Source organism: Grammomys surdaster, unplaced genomic scaffold (genome assembly GCF_004785775.1).
Source record: "Grammomys surdaster isolate TR1022 unplaced genomic scaffold, NIH_TR_1.0 124917, whole genome shotgun sequence".
Lineage (NCBI taxonomy): Eukaryota > Metazoa > Chordata > Mammalia > Rodentia > Muridae > Grammomys > Grammomys surdaster.
In genome coordinates this window covers 210,687-227,314 of record NW_021619849.1, presented here as the reverse complement: position 1 = coordinate 227,314, position 16,628 = coordinate 210,687, and the positions used below count along the sequence as shown (strand labels likewise).

At 42.5% G+C, this 16,628-nt stretch overlaps 1 long non-coding RNA gene across 14 annotated transcripts; it reads right to left on the bottom strand.

The window, feature by feature from the left end:
- Positions 1–644: 644 nt before the first annotated feature.
- On the bottom strand, positions 645–9,785 carry LOC114636792. Of its 14 annotated transcripts, none has more exons than XR_003713677.1 (8): positions 9,744–9,785; positions 9,609–9,658; positions 8,635–8,766; positions 8,259–8,355; positions 7,899–8,155; positions 7,233–7,544; positions 5,240–5,443; positions 645–2,160 (listed from the first exon to the last, which is right to left on the bottom strand). It is a non-coding gene; the product is annotated as an uncharacterized LOC114636792 (long non-coding RNA). The 14 variants fall into 14 exon arrangements; XR_003713689.1 differs by lacking the exon at positions 9,744–9,785 and having other exon boundaries at positions 645–1,476; positions 1,958–2,160; positions 9,609–9,716; XR_003713683.1 differs by lacking the exon at positions 8,635–8,766 and having other exon boundaries at positions 8,259–8,331; positions 9,744–9,766.
- Between the last annotated feature and the right edge of the window lie 6,843 nt (positions 9,786–16,628).

Here is a 16,628-nt window from a genome sequence, read left to right as displayed (position 1 = left end):
CCCTCCCCCCCCTCTCTCTCTCTTCCTTTTTTTTCCTTGTCCCCATCTTATGTAAGTGCTAGGGATTGAATCTAGGGCCTTGTGCATATCAGATAAGTATGTGCTTACTAGACCATCACAGTCCTGTATCCCCAGACCTTGCTTTACATTTTATACTCAGTAAGGACTTCACTAAATTGCACAGGATGGCTTTGTGCTTACCCTGTAGTCCAGGCAGTCCTTCACCTCCCATTCTCCTGGCTCAGCTTCTCAGGTATGGATAGAAGCCAGTGACACCATGTTTAGCTTGCAGTCAACTTTTCTCATGCTGAGCTTGACCACTACTTCATTCACTCCACTGATAAATGGCCATCTACACCTCAGAAGAATCCAAATGAAGGCCTGATATTTATCACTGTCTTGTATTTGACTTGACCTTCTGTAGAGGGCTTGCATAGCAGCCAATACTTTGTTCTCGGTGCCAGTGTGTACCCCCCACCCCCTTGCCAACTTTGTTTCCACCTAGAAACATACACCTGGATTTCTAGGTGTAACTCTATGCAGACTTGCATACATCACCATATGTGACCTTATGGCAGGAAACTTTGCTTATGTTTTAAGAAACATGTCCTAACTATGTAGGAGAGTGTGATAAACACAGGATATTTTAATTGAAATCTTTCCAGTGTTGTTGTTTAATTAGAATCTCCTAATGTTCCATGTTTCTTGACAGGAAAGGAGATATTTCTGGAAACAAATAAACAAACAAACAAGCCAAACAGCAACAATAACAAAAACAGTGTTAACCCTTCCAGCATGTACCATACTATTATAACAAACATACAAAGAATTACACTTTCCCAGGAATTCCATATAATAAGAAGGGACAAGCTGAGGCCTCAGTATCTGCCAGAGGAAGAACTTGACTGATAGAAAGGACTTCACACAGTTCTGGCAAGTTCTTCAACCACATTTCAGGAGAGACTGGAGACAAAGATGGGTCAACAGGTCAGCTCTGGATCATACCTTGACAGGACTGTTTACTTATGCACACTGATTATTAAGAGGCATAAAATATTAACTTGACACAGTAGACTTGTGATAATTAATTTTATGTGACATTTACATGTAGCCCTCTTTCAAGGAGACAGTTCGTGCTGATGGTAGACCTTGAAGGCAAGCATGTGATTCTGATTTCACAGATACAGCACAGCATTCTTGGGTCAAGGAGAGGTTGAACAAGGACATTAAAGGAAAGCATGCAAAGCCAGTGTTAGGCAGGCCTGGAATCTGTGGTTTACAGAGGAAAAATGAGTTTAAAATTCCAGAGATGCAATTGGGTTAAAGGGGATTTTCTCAGGATAACAACTGTAGGTTACACCAGAGTCTGGGAAACTCATTCATTTCCATTTAAGGGTATGCTGACATCCTTTAGAACACACACTTCTAGTTGAGGATAGCTCAGCTGGCCTTGTCTGCTGGCCCCATGATCTGAAGCTGCAGATAGAGAAACACGTTAGAGCTTGGAGACGGAGTCTCTCCTCTTTGAACAGCCTTTGCCTGCATTTTTCTCTGCTATACCATGTCGTTCTCCTTCTGTTTTAGATCAATGCTTGAGTCACAGCAACATTTCAAGGAGGGCTTAATGTTTCCATATACCCACAGCCAGTTTCTTCTATTATTAATGGCTCACATTAGCAGGAAACATTTATCCAATTAATGAATACATAAAATGTCATCAGTAACTGAGTCTGTGCTCTAGTCAAGCCTCCTTCACTTTACCTACTGTCTCTTGAACTCCTGGATCTTCCCTGAGATACAAGAAGGTCTTTACTCTTCTTTCTCCCGTGACTCCTGTTCTCTCTGACCTTTATTTATTTTTAGGCATCTAAACACTTCCCAGAGAAACAGCTTTTGAGAGTGCTTGAGAATGACTTACTGGTATTTGAGTAAAAAGCAAAAAGCAAATGAACAAAACCTCTTAGCTGCATCCTCTCCAGGCCATTCTTACAGGAGGGAGTTGAAGATCTCATCTGTTCACAACTGCTAGAAGTGGAGAAGGAGCTCTCGTTGTTTATTCATCTGTCCTGGGCTCTGTCATAGTAGATGACCTTATCTAGCTGGTATGGCAGGCCTCAGTGAGGAAGCATTCAGTCATTCCACGGAAACCAGGCTGGACTGCTATTGTGTGATAAGCAGACTGTTAGGGAGTGGCAAAAGAGTACCAGAAAGATAACATAACCTTTGTCTTTGTGCCCCTTGCTTTCATATTTAATCATTTTGAAAATAATAAGAGAAGGAAATAACAGAATTATGCTTTGTCTTAGAGGCCTCAATCTTGAAGCAGGGCAGAGAGACTCTCCACCCCGAGATCCTTTGTGAGTTGAGTAAAGAGCACAAACAGGATTCCACTTCTCTGCCAGCATTCTCTGGCAGCTGCTCCCGAGTTTCCCAGAACTGTTTATGAATACAGCCAAGGCCCTAAACAAGTCCAGACCAGAGTTCAGCTGTCTGGCTGAGGGCCATACATAAATTGCCTGAAGCCATCATGCAAACCCCAGAGCCTAAGCAAAGACCACCTTTCTCGTGTTTTCCCCAGGAAAGTTCAGAACACGTTAGTCTTGCTTGTAGATAACTCTAAACTTCAGGGATTTTATTTTCATATCAACTAACCTTGTCTCAGGGTGAAATGACCCGTGGAAAGTCCCTGGCTGTGGTTTTTGGCATGTTCAAGATTGGTTTCGATTTCCTTGATATTGGTATAATACCCGGAACTTTGTGAGTGTTAGGCCAGCACTCTATTTCAGAATATATCCCTGGCCCTATAGTGGGGTCATACTCAGAGCTTTGTGAGTGCTAGATCAGCACTCAATCTCAGAGTATACCCTTGGATCTATACTGGGGGTGCTGGCATTTAGTCTAGGCTCCTTTTACTATATCCAGGGCAGCTCCAGAGAAGCAACCCCCAGATGCTCCAATCTACTCTCATAGACACAGATGCTTCTATTGGACCTGTTCCTTCTGACCTATCCACAGATGCTTCCACTGTCCCTGGACAGCAAGGAAACAGCCAACTCTCTTAAGACTGGACCAATATCCCCATACCCATTTTCTTAAGTTTCCCAGAGACACATCACACCAAAGACAGCAGGAAGTAGCTAAAGATCACAATGACCCTATTCCTGCCCCACCATCACCTCTTTCTAGTTTTTCCTTTTTTAATTAAACCAAAATGGGGGATTGTTAGCATTTAGTCTAGGCTATGCCCCACAGTTACCTGGCAAAAGCCAGGTATGCCTGACTCATTATAAAAGGGGCTGCTCAACTCCTCCTCACTCTCTTGCTTTCTTGCTCTTGCTCCTTTACCCTCTTCCCACTCTCTCTCCATTCCCCTCCCTCCTCTCTCTCCACATGCTAATGGCTGGCCTCTACTCCCTTACTCTCTGTCTCTCCTCTTCGCTTCTCTCCTCTCTCTCTCTCCTCTCTGGACCACAGGCTGTTACAGCAGCAGCAAATTTTTCTACAATTATACTTAAAATTTATTCTTTGAAAATGTCATATGTAAGATACAATGTATTTGGATCATAGTCTATCCCCTCCAGCTCTCCTATTTCTGTCTCCTATGCCTTCCCAGTTGCCCATCTTCCTCAGAACTGCACCTCTGAAGACCCTCCTCCTCCTGGCACTAATGCCATTCGCCCCTCAGCGAGGGGTGGGACCTCATGAGTCCCTCTTCCATCCAATCCTCAGGTTTTCCTTCAATTACGTTTGATTTCCCCTCCCCCAGACATCTTAGCAGGTTTCTCTACATTTTGATCACAGATGGACAAAGTTGATCTCCTTCACTCGCTGCTGGCCACACACAAGTGTATGAGCAGACCCTTGAAGTGCACTTTAAACAAATCTGCGAAGAATGTCAAAAAGAATTCTACTTCTGTTTTCTGGCTTTGTTCCCACACTGGGTACACCCAAGTTCCCACTTTGAAGTCCTGAGGCTGCATTATTCTTAGGGTCACTCTTTTCACCAAAAGTGCAAACATTAGAATTTCCCAACCTTGGCCCACAACCTCTTACACAACAGACAGCATTTGAACAAGTACCATCTGTAAGGGGCAAGGTACTTCTTTAAAACAAACAAACAAACAAACAAACAAACAAACAAACCATAGCTGTTTTAGTCTTCGATTTAGAGAGGTGACTGGGGTAGTGCTGTCCCACTCCAGTGGCAAAACATGTTTTGCGTTTTCTTGAAATGGATTCCTCTTGTTAGAGCTTTCTTGTGTGTGTGTGTGTGTGTGTGTGTGTGTGTTTGGTGAGTTGGGCTTGTGGATGTGGTCCTGTGGAGGTTACACATGGTGTACACAGGACGTCTTGCTAAGACCACCAAGATACTAACATCTCTATCTCACTTCCTTCTGTTGGCGAAAGCAGAAGTTTCCGTGGAAACAGCGGCCACTGAGTTCCAGTTGAAGTGAGAGAAACGTTGCAGAACTCAGCTTTATTTTTCACTTCCTGCAGGGGGATGGGAGTGCTCTGGCCTCCAGGGTCTCTATAGTCCATTATGTCCAACGGACATCAGCCCCCTCGGTTAGCTTTTTGTCTAAGCTTCGTCCCACAGTTACCTGGCAAGAGCCAGGAGTGCCAGACTCACTATAAAAGAGACTGCTTGTCCCTCCTCCCTCTCTTGCTCTTGCCTTCTTGCTCCCACTTTGTCCTCTTGCCCTTTCCCCACCTCTCCATTCCCTTTTCCCTCTCTCCCCATCCTCCTCCCCCCTCTCCTTCCACGTGCTCATGGCTGGCCTCTATTCCTCTTCTCTCTCTCTCTGCCTTTCTCTGTCTTTACTACCCTCTCAACTCCCCTCCCCGTGCCCTGAAAAAAACTCTGTTTCATACTATGCCATCTTCCATCGTGTGGCTGATCCCTGAGAGGGAAAGGATGCCTCAGCACGGGCCTGTGGGAGGCACCCTGTTCCCCATACCTGACCAAACATATTCCTTCTCTCCTTATCTTCTTATAAGCACAACACCCATTCCTTCCTTTGTGTCCCCACGCACTGGTGGCACAGTCTATGTGTCAGGACTTGGAGGAGGAAGAGGAGAGGCCAAACGTTTCTCAGCTCACTTCTGCACCTCCCCAGCCAGTTACCTAGAGCTACCAATATGAGAGTCTTGCTTATTCCTTCCACTGCCCATGTAGAGAAAGAAGGCATAGACACAAAGAAAGTGACTTCATTGAAAACAAACAAACACACAAACAAACCTTCTCAATATGAAAAAATAGAGGACTTCTTCCACATAGCATGCTGGGATGGAGGGCCTCTGAGGGTGTCAGCAGGTGGGAAAGGGGTGTGCAACAGGTTAGCAACAACATTACTTCCTTTGTCTCTGTCCAGAACATCACAATGGACTCAGACTCCCTGCAGGTGCAGGAAGGGCTTACAAAGGCCACCAGATTTTCTGGGACCTGTGAATATAGAGAAAGATTTGACAGTCAGCATGATAATCCCCTCGAAGGGGCCTGTCTTTTAGAGACCAGCCTTCAGGTAGAGTTTAGAACAGTTCTGAACTTCTTCAGAACATTGCCAAGCACAAGTCTCCAAACCGATGGCACTGATGAACTGTCAGCCTGTCTCCATCCTCTGAATCTTTTCCTTTGTGAGGGACCTGCCAAACTTCATCACTCAGAAGTTAGGGTCAGAGACAGGAAATTTAATCAATATGCAAGGAAGAGGAATCGACAAAGTGATTCAGTGACCTCAGGCTCATTTTTGGGATCCCACCAGGGCTTTAGGCTTGAGGTGGGGCAGAATTAAGGAACCAGATGGTTCTCTCAAGCAAGGACTTCTTCAAAACAGCTGGAAGAACAGGAACTGAGCTACTGACCACCTATATAGCACAGTCAGACTGAGAGCACTTAGTCAGAAAGCCCTTAGGGCCCTTCACTAATTCTTCCTCTACTTAAGACCAAGCTGATGTCAGTTTTCTAAAAGACAGGATCTATTCCTGTGTTCCATTTTGCATTTTGATTGAACTCCACATTTCCATCATGACCCTTGCTGGAGCACATTAGAACCTCAGTTATAGTATGTGGTCCAGGCCTCATGTTACAAGATGCCCCATGAATTCCAAAGTTAGAGTCCCAGACTACACTACAGGTGCTTGCCCATGCCTAAAGGTAATAGTGGTTTTTATGAGCGCTGACTAAACAAATCGGGAATTCCAGAAACTGGGCACAGTCAGAGCAGGCTCTTAAGAGATTTCCCCGAAGGGAAGAAGAAAGCAAGAGTCATCACACCCATCACTTAAAACACCTCTGTATGGTTGGTTTTGGTTCTCAATTTAACACTTCCTTGCAAAGGGAGTGTCCGTGAGGGATTATCTAGATTAGGGTGGTATGTGGGTGCATCTGAGGGAGACTAACGTGGAAAAAAAAATTCTCCCACTGTAGGAGACATCATTGTTTGGGCAGGGGATTTTGAACTGTCTGAGAGTGAAGAAATTACACTAAGCATTCACGTGTACATCATTACTTCATTGTTCTTTCTTTCCACTGTGGATATATTGTGATCAGCTCCTTCAAAGGTCTTCCGTCTTCACTTCCCTTCAGTGATGGACTGTGGTGGTTAGAATGAGAAATGTCCCTCATAGACTCATGTATATGAACACTTGTTCCCTAGTTGGTGATGTTTAGGGGAGGCTGAGAAACCTTTAGGAGATGTACACATAGAACACAACTAGTGGTGGGTGGGCTTTAAGAGTTTTTAGCCAATGAATGGAGGAAATCAGGCAAGGAGACACACCAATGCACGTTTCCCCAAAGTAGGATGGAACATGAAAATCCATAAGACTATCAAATCATTGGGCCTGTAAAAATGATACTATATGTTCTTCAAGGAAAATATGGGTGTCCTCCTAAAGTATTAGATTGAAAACTGTGCCGATGTAAGAAGGTGGGGTGGGGGGAGGCAAGATGCACAGTAAATGATGTCGCTGCTTCTTATAGCAAGAATTATCTGTTCTATAGACAATTCAATTACGGATCTAAGCAAAAGTCCTGAAAGGAAGGTATCTGAGATGACTCACTGGGCTCTGCTGCTGTGTTTCATTCCTGGGCCTCACATTTGACCGACTCTGAAAAGTTGATCTCTAATCTATATTTGTGTACATACACACACACACACACACACACACACACACACACACAGTGAAATTACAAAAGCATGTGTATGTTGAGAACTGGAGGGACTACTCACCCTGAGAACTGAGCATCAGATGCATGGTGCAGTGACTAGCCTGAAAGCCACTCACTCCCATCCGCCAGGGAGATGTTGCTGCCGCTTCAGCTTCAATCGCCACACATGCAGATATTATCTACGTGCAGCTTAAAGCTCAGAAGGCGTTCTCCCCCCTTCCCCCCCACGCCCCCAACAAAGAACACCAAGAGGACCGAGGTATGGAGAGATGGCTCATCCCTTTATGAACGCTTGCGGCTCTTTTACCTGACCCTCTTCAGGCAGCTCGCAATCATCTGTTACCCTAGTGCCCTCTGCTGAGCATTGGTGCACCTGCAGGCAAGCACACAGGACGCTCCTCCCATCCCCTCTCCTCCGCACCACCCCACCACGCGCTCCCTCCCCTCCCCCCTAACAGAAATGTAAATAAAAACATAACTTTAAAAGAACCCAAAGGGTCATCGTCACCTGTCAAAAATAACACTGTGCAGAGTCCTATTTAAAATAAACAACCCTGCGGATTGTAGTGCTCCTCCCGGCTCCCTCAGAACAAATTCTTTTTCTTTTATAGGAAACAACCAAGTCTCATCTAACGGCATCGCTAAAAACACAACAAACGAAGGCATCGCTAAAAACACAACAAACGAAACGAAACACAAAACAAGTAAGAAAGGCCTTGGTTGGAACCTGTGGGCATCTCTGCTCCTCAGTAACTCTGAAAGTCTTCCCACAGGAATTCTTACTGTACCGAATCTGGAGAGTTAAACTTCTGGTCCTCACGAGTCAGGTGGAGTCGCCTCCCTCTCTAATTTCTACCGGGCTGAACGGGCGGGGCTGAGCAGGACGGGGCGGAGCGGGGCGGGGACTAAGCGCTCTGTTTCAGTAAAGCACACGCGTACCTGTCACAAGTCATATCCAGTGAAGTGTGTATGTTAAGCTTCCAACTAAAACACGAAGAGAAGAAATAATCTACCAAAAATCTAACAGACTTGCCATCCCTCAGGAAACTGCTCCATTTCCAAGGGACGTAAATTCTAATTAACATACCCAGCTGCCAATCTCAAATTGGTTTCTTGAATTTGACCATTTGCTGCCTATAATCCATCATCTGCAGAGGACGCTGTCAAAGTGGATAAAGTTACTCCTGTTTCAGAAGGAAAAGCTCATTTACACAGAACGTCTAAAAATAAAGTCGAGACCCAAGTACTGGGCACTGAGACAACACCTGCTAACACTACTCATCTGCTTCCCATATAAGCTTGGTAGAGCTAGAACACATTTGCATATGTATGTATGTATGTATGTATGTATGTATGTATGTATTTATGTTTATTTAAAACACAAGGATTTGTACTAGATTTTTAAATGATCAAAAGATGATCAGTATTTAATTTTTAAATTTATTTTCATAAAACTTAAATACCTTGCTGGATTGTGGTATTATGTATCTTCAATTCTATCACTCAGTCGTCAGAGGCAGGGGGAATTCTGAGAGTTTGAGACAAGCTAGCTCTACATAGCGAGTTCCACATCTGCCAGGGCTATACAGTGAGACCTGTCTCAAAAACAAACAAACAAACAAACAAACAAACAAACCAGCAAGCACCCTCACTTAAATGTCCTGCTTCAGAACATTAAGACAAGTGTGACATTCTTTCTCCCCTTCTGTTTGCATTTTCTGCTCGTTGGTTGACTTATGTCTTCCATAGTTGTGGCTCAAACAAAAGATAAAGTAAGTTTATAATTATATGGCGTGTTAGCAGCTCAGCGAGCATTGCGGCTCTCTTGTTTGTACCTCCCAGACACTCTTTCCTTTGTAAACACTTATAAGTTAGTTTATATTGAAAAGTGGGTCAGGAAAACTAGTGATATAAAGTGATGAATTTCATTTAACACTTAATTTCAATGAATTACTATATAAAAGATATCTCATAATTTATGTAATTATAAACCAATGTCTGAATAATTTCCCTCATGCATACACAACGCTTAGTTTTTATGATATTTTTCACAGATAGGCATTCTATATTCCCAAAGCTTTAAAGAGATTTGTGTGAAATCTCTTTAAATATTGTGACAATTACTTCACAGTTGATATGTGAAGAGGAAAAACAAAACCAAAAAACAAATGAAAGACAAACCAACAAAACCCAGACTACTTAGTATTTCAGGTTTTAATTCTAACAAAGTGATGAGATAAATCCTTATGTAAGCTACATCAGCTAAAGCATACATAGACTCAGTAAAAACCTCAGAGGTGTCAAAAATTCAGGCTAAGCAATTCAAACCAGCTTTTCAAATCATGTATCAAGCAGCAATCCCTCTATCCGGTCTATATCACACCTGGGAGGTGAGAACCATCAAGAGGCTGTTAAAGCATCTGTAAGATACTCTTACCAGGATACTGCTTCTCAAAAATTTCATTTTCAGAGTGCAGCTACGAGATTCTGTAAGAAAGCAGCCATGTTAAAAGCAGTAGAAATAGAACTATTCGCCAACGGACCGACACTCCCAAAGTCTGTTTGCGCCCACCTCTCTGCCTATCTTGCACTAACGTCTGTGTCTGCATGACTTAGAGTCATTGTGAACTTCCTGTCTCTAACTGCGGATGCTCATGCTTAAGGAAAAGTATTGTTCAAATACAATGCGTGATGGTGCAGATAACAGATAAGAGTCAAAAGTCAGAGAGTGTTAGCAAAAACATTTCATATTAGTTTCCATGGCAGTTGAAGTCACTAGCAAACTGGAAAATATCAGAGATGGGCAAATGTGTGACTCAAAATCAGAATCACGCATTCCTGCCTCCCCCTGCTTACTTCTGGATTACACCGAGTGACACCATCTTAGTTTCTTTTCTATTGTTGAGATAAGACACTAGGACAAAGACAATTTACAGAACAAAGGGTTGATTTGGGGGGTTATGGTTTCAGAGGGTGTCTTAGTTACTTTCTATTGCTTTGAAGAGACACTATGACCATTGCAACTTGTAAAAGGAAGCATTTAATTGGGAGCTGGCTTACAGCTTCAGGGCATTAGTCCATTATCATCGTGGTGGACAGCATGGAAACAGGCAGGGAGGTGTGGCTCTGGAGCAGTTGCTGAGAGCTTACGTCTGACCTACAAGTAGGAGGCACAGAGGTGAGAGAGAGGAGGAGAGGGGGAGGGAGAGAGAGAGGAGGAGGGGGAGGAAGGGAGAGAGGAAAGGAGAAAGAGAAAAAGAGAGAGAGAGAGAGAGAGAGAGAGAGAGAGAGAGAGAGAGAGAGAGAGGGAGAGAGAGAGAGAGAGGAGAGTTAGCTGGGAATGATGGGCTTTTGAAACCTCAAATCCTGCCTCCAGTGATATATATGGCCACTCCCCCTAATCCTTCCCAAACACTTCCATCAACTGCACACCCAAGTATTCAAATATGGGACCCTTAAATTTCAAACAGTCACCATACTTTAGAGTTCAATCTACCTGTACTACATGTCTGTCTGTCTGTCTGTCTGTCTCCTTTATCAGTTGTCTAGCTATCGCATATCCATGTATCTATCAGTATCTACTATCTGTATCAATTTTCTGTCTAAGGAGAGACTCCTTTCTTTTACACGGTGTTATGTTTGTGAGACTTCACATTGTGAGCTGAGTTGAGCATTAATATCAATTTCTGGAGTAACTCTATAGTCCTCTTCTTTCAATGGACATGCTAATTATTGTTATTTTTCATGAAGTGCACTGGACATTTTCATGTGTGTACACTTGTAAATATAACCCCTGCCATTTTACTTGTTTCCTAAGAAAAAGACGCAAGAGTAGAATTTGTGAAATAAGAATGCTTTGGTGTGATTTTTCTTAGGTAGTATTAAACTACCCTTTCAAATAATTGTGCATCCATTTTCTCCTCAGGCCCAGGATGGACTATCAGTCCAGTTGCTTCACAGTCTCACTGGTATTTACGTGTTCAGTTGTGCTAAAATTTGCCAATCTGTATATATTTAGTGCTCTCGTAGTGTAATCTAAATTTTTTATGTTGGATCATAAATAAAGACAATCAGCTTTTTTTTTATCTGTACTAGACATTTGGGCATCTTCTTTTCTGAAAGGTCAGGAAGAGTTTTGTTCACTTTGCTAGTGAGCTTTATGTTTCTTATGTTTGGTTAGTGTTTTTAACACTTGGGCGCTAGTCATATGTCCACATGTTGTCTAATTTTGGTTGTAAACTTGATTAGAATAGTAGACACATAGAAAATGGGTGTGTCCAGTAAGGTGCTTCTGGAGAAATTTGGTGTATGGGTCAGGAAACTGAAGGGAAGAAGAGTTTCTTTGAATGAACAAGCTTATTCTTTAGTCTGGGGTCCAGATGCAACAAAAAGAAGAGGATGGATTCTGTAAAGTTAGGTTAATTGTCAACTTGAAAGACTCTAGAATCACCCCTGGGAATTACTCAAGTATGTTGACGGAGGTGGGAGGACCTAGCACTGATGGTGGCACCATTGGGTTGGGATTCTGGATGGTGTTAAGTACTCAACAGCTTGTCCTTTTCTGACTGTGTGTATGGAATGGTCAGATACTGCAAACTCCTGGAGACCTGAATTCTCTTCCTTAGGTAAACTGAAACATTATAAAACAGAGAGTGCTTTATATAGGGTAATCCTGGGTGAGCCTGCAAGCCTCACTCTTGAAAAGCTGCTGGATGAAGCTTGGGATCCTGATCTGGGCTGCAAGGCTGCCTGCCCTCTCACCATTGCGTCACATCGGGTTGACAAAGTCAGATTTTCAGAATCTGATCTCTCACCTGTGCGTGTCTGCAGAGAGGACCATTCCATGACTGTGCAAATTAGGATGGAGTTAAATACAGGCAAGAGATAAGACTTGGAAGAGTGTCTTGCATTTCACAGCCGCAAGCATCTTCCTCTTCTTGAGGGCTCAATGTTTTGACTCTCTCACCACATGGAGATATCTGAAGCTAACCTGAGGTTATGAGGGAAGAAATCAGCTCCCACTGAGGGGAGTGGTGTACTTTGTTCAGTCATTTCAGGATGGCTTTAGCTAGTGTGATTGTTCTTATTGTGGTGTATGTTCTTTTTCTTTCACATTCACTCCTTCTATCTTATGTGTCTTCTATGTGTGTGTTCGTTTAGACTACATATATGTGTATGTTTCAGAGGTCAAAGAGGGCATCAACTTCCTTGGAACTGGAATTACAGATAGTTGTGAAGTGCCGAGTGGGTGCTGGGAATTGAATCAGGTCTCAAACAGCCAGGGCTTTAAAACACTGAACCATCTCTCCATCCCTACTTCCCTTTCTTATCTTAACTTTCTTAATGGATTTTTATCCAACATTCAACCAGTTGTCTTCTGAGGTATGAAGGATTTTAGGGAGTAGTGTTCTATGCTGCCTGAAGATAAGCCATATTGGGCAAAGTGACAAGAACTGGTGGAATCCACCTGACTAGTTTAACAACAATACAAGAAGGTGGGTTGTATTGCTAACTAGATGAAGTAACAGCGTATTTATAAAAGCTATAAATTCTGTCCATAATCATTGCACAAAACACTGACTTTGAATGTTGACAGAATGATAACTTAGAATATTATTATAGGGCATAGAAAGGGATTTATGACCTGGAGAGTAACAACTAGGTAAAAAACAGCATAATTTTTTTCCTCCAAAGCTCCAATCCCATATTAGTCTAAGTTTATTTGTGAAAAAAATTCCAAATCCAGATTATTTCAGTACTCAGGAGGCAGAGGAAAGAGGATCTCTGTGATTCGAGGGCCAGTCTGGTTTACAATAGCAAGTTTTGGTACATCGAGGGTCACATGGTGAGAAAAGTCTCCAAGGTTGACATTTTCTGTAATCTTGACAGTGATTCATAGAGTAGTATTGTATGCTGGGAAGAATGTCAGCAGTTGTTGCGTGTAGTTTTTAAAAATCAAACCACACGAAACCGGAGGTCTCGATCTGTTCCCAGTCTGGTGCATAGCCTGAGACCAAGACGAGTGTTTCTTTTACCCAAATTCTCTCCCACAGATGTCAGCTTTGCCTTTCCAAAGCTCTGAGATCACTCTCTCGGTTCCCACTAAGTTCTTTCCCTCCAGCCCACCTGAGTCGCTGCGAATGGAAAATCTTAGACAATCTTAGTTTAAAATTAACACATGACACAACCACTGGACACGGAATCTATCATCCTAAACTCATCAACTATTCTATGTTGGAAATCTTCTGGTAGCAGAAACCGCCACCAGATCTAACAATTCCTGGTCTACATCTTGCTTCCTCTTGCTCCCGCCTTGCCATTAAAAAAGGGGTGGGGTGGGGGGGTTGGGGGAAAGTTGTTCCTTCCTTCTGCATCCCCTCTTCTTTTCTCGGACCCAGAAGGCCTGCCTCCTCTTTTTTGCCCAGCTATTGGCTTGTCATCTTTATTATTTAATCAATTAATTGGGGAAAAATTCCCCTACAAGCAGTGGACTCAGGCCTGTGTGATGTAGTTTCTCCTCTATTTTTGGCAACTATCTGAGGAAACAACTAGCATTTTGACATATATTTTTTATCTTATTTTGGTTTTCCAAACTTAAGTTAGAAATTTTGATAAATGTACCCTAGTTCTCTGAGGAGGCTAAAGTTTAAAATATACATTCTTATACATTGCCCTAAATCTACTGGTTTAGACTTTTGAGACTGGAATCAAGAATCCGTTTGTTTGTTTGCTTGCTTGCTTATTTGTTTGTTTTAAAGTCTGTATATTTTTGGAAGCTTCCAGTGCAAATTCAGACTTTCATCGGTCTTTGGTTTCAACTCCAGATTGATCTATCTGGGTCATCTCAGTATCTTCTCACACATTCAAAGGCCAGGACTCACGACACTTTGCTTCATTGGTGGCAACCATCCTTACCATTCTGTGTGTCTAAATCATTTCAAAACACGTTGCCACATGCCGAATTCTACAGTGAATCAAGGTCACCAGTTCAAAAATGTCATGGTACTAGATTCTTACCTCTGAAGTTATGATAGTCCTGAAATAATTCTACATCTATTTTCATTCCAAAAAATCATAGTTTATCTGCAGCTGTGTGGCATTTGCATTAATACAATGAAATAAAAAGATACTTTTCATCTATGTGGCCAGGTTCATGGTCCAAGTCCTGGAGAGCCCTTGGCTGAGCACTGTTGGGGTTGGTCTATTGCTGCTATGCATTCAAATGCTAAATACTGGCCCCCAAGATCTGGTTGCAGTCCCACCAGCTTATTATCCCGTACATGAATGATGTTGTATAAACTTGACTTGCCTATCTTCTCTGACTGCTTAAATAAAAGTAGCTACAGCCAATAACTGGAGAGAATACAGGTAGGCAAGATTTTACTGGGTTGTGGTCGCAGGTAGGGACCAGGAGCAGAGAGAAGAGAAGAAGAAAGAAGAAGGAGCAAGCAGGAAGTCTCCATTAAACGTGATCGACCAGGAGCATATGGCCCAGTAAAATGGCCCCTGTGTACAGATAGACATAACAAAAACAGCCCCGTGAAACTCAAGCAGCAAGAACTTGGGAGCACAGCTGGAAAGTACACAGTCTAGTGTAGAAAATAGATTAGGGCTACCCCAATAATTGTGCTTAGGCTGACTAAATAAATCTATTAGGACCCAGTCTTAATTATTGGGGGGCTGGCTGATCAGATTAAGAACTGGTAGAGTAACTAGATACCGTTTTAAATGAACAAAGCACTACCTCCAAAGATCAGGCAAGATCAGATAAGGTGTGGACAACAGAAACTCCCATTTCACAGATCAGATTTGGTTTTCTGAGAAGGGCTTCCTTTCTGCAAAGCTTCTAGAAATGCATACTTTGATTTAGAATTGGGATTGCCTAGTATATACTGCCTGGTTGGTGGCTCAGTGTCTGAGAGCTCTCAGGAGTCCAGGTTAGTTGAGACTGCTGGTCTTCCAATGGGGTTGCCCTTTACCTCAGTTTCTTCATCATCTGTCATCTTTATTTTTCTTAAGGTCAATCAGAATTATTAACAGAGAATGGAAACATGACTGAGGTCACTTATATTTGTTGTCTTATTTGTATATTTGACTGCAGAACACCCAAGGTTTGATTCCCAACACCAACCTGTGGGCTCACAATCATTCTTAACTCCAATTTCCAGGGGGATCTAATGTCCCCCTTTGACCTGTGTGTGTGTGTGTGTGTGTGTATGTGTGTATATATCTATATCTATATCTATATCTATCTATCTATCCATCTATCTATATCTATATCTATATCTATATCTATATCTATATCTATATCTATATCTATATCTATATCTATATCTATATATCACATTTATATAAACAACTTGCACTAGGCATCAAGTGAACTTCCTCACGTGCGCACATTCAATGTTCAGCACTGTCTTTAAGCTCATTGTTGTTTTTACTCTCCTGGTTGCTGTATTCAGCTTTCTGCTTCTCCATCCCCTCCAACAACCTCTCCAAATGGAGATACTGTTAAAGAATCCCCTTGGATCCCAATCTCCCTTTCCACATGATTCTTCTGTTATTTTTCCTGCCCCTCAAACATGCAGACTATGCTATATGTACTTTTGTGCATGCTGGCCTGAACAATTAAGGCTTGTGCAAAAGTTCGAACAAGTCAAGGTGGTACAGGAAACATGATTAAAAAGTCTAGATAAACCACAGTGTGTCTTAAGAAACCAATGCTGCTAACAAGGAGCTGGCTGCGGTTGTCCTACCACCCTGCCTTTCTTTGACGAAAAAAAAAACAGTTTAGAAATCTGAGCAGGCCTCTTGGTAAATGGGCCAAATGGGTCTAGAATTTGGGTCACAGAATGGTTGTTCTATGCATTCTCTACTTAAAGTTTCTGTTTGTCTTTTTGAGACAAGGTGCTGCTAGTAGCCCATTATGCTTTGAGCCATGGATTCTCTTGTCTCAGAGTCCCACCCTGGAACTGCAGATACGTGCCACCAGGTCTGCTTTCTGCTTCATGATTTTGCATCTTCCTATTTTCTCCTCTGTTGGAGCAGGAATAATATTCCCAACTCTATAAAAAACAAAAAAACAAAACAAAACAAAACAAACAAAAAAAAACCCTGGTCTAGCTCTGCATTGTACATCTGTGTAAGTGATATTTTCTGTCTGTCTGTCTCATCTCTTTCTGTCTTCTCTCTCTCGTTTCCTTTATCCAGTGTCTTGCTTTGTGGCCCAGGCTGGCCTGGAACTTGTTATGTGAAACAAGTTAGCCTGGAATGCCAGGAGATCTGCCTGTCTAAGCTTTCAGTTAACACTGGGTTTCAAGGTGAGAGACAAGGTATGTCTTACTCTAGTATCTGAAGCAAAGACATTCATTCTCCTACCTGTTTTCACACTAGACTGGAAGTCTCAGCTCATTGTGAAGAACAGAAGTCCTGGCTTCATATAAGAACAAAACAAAAA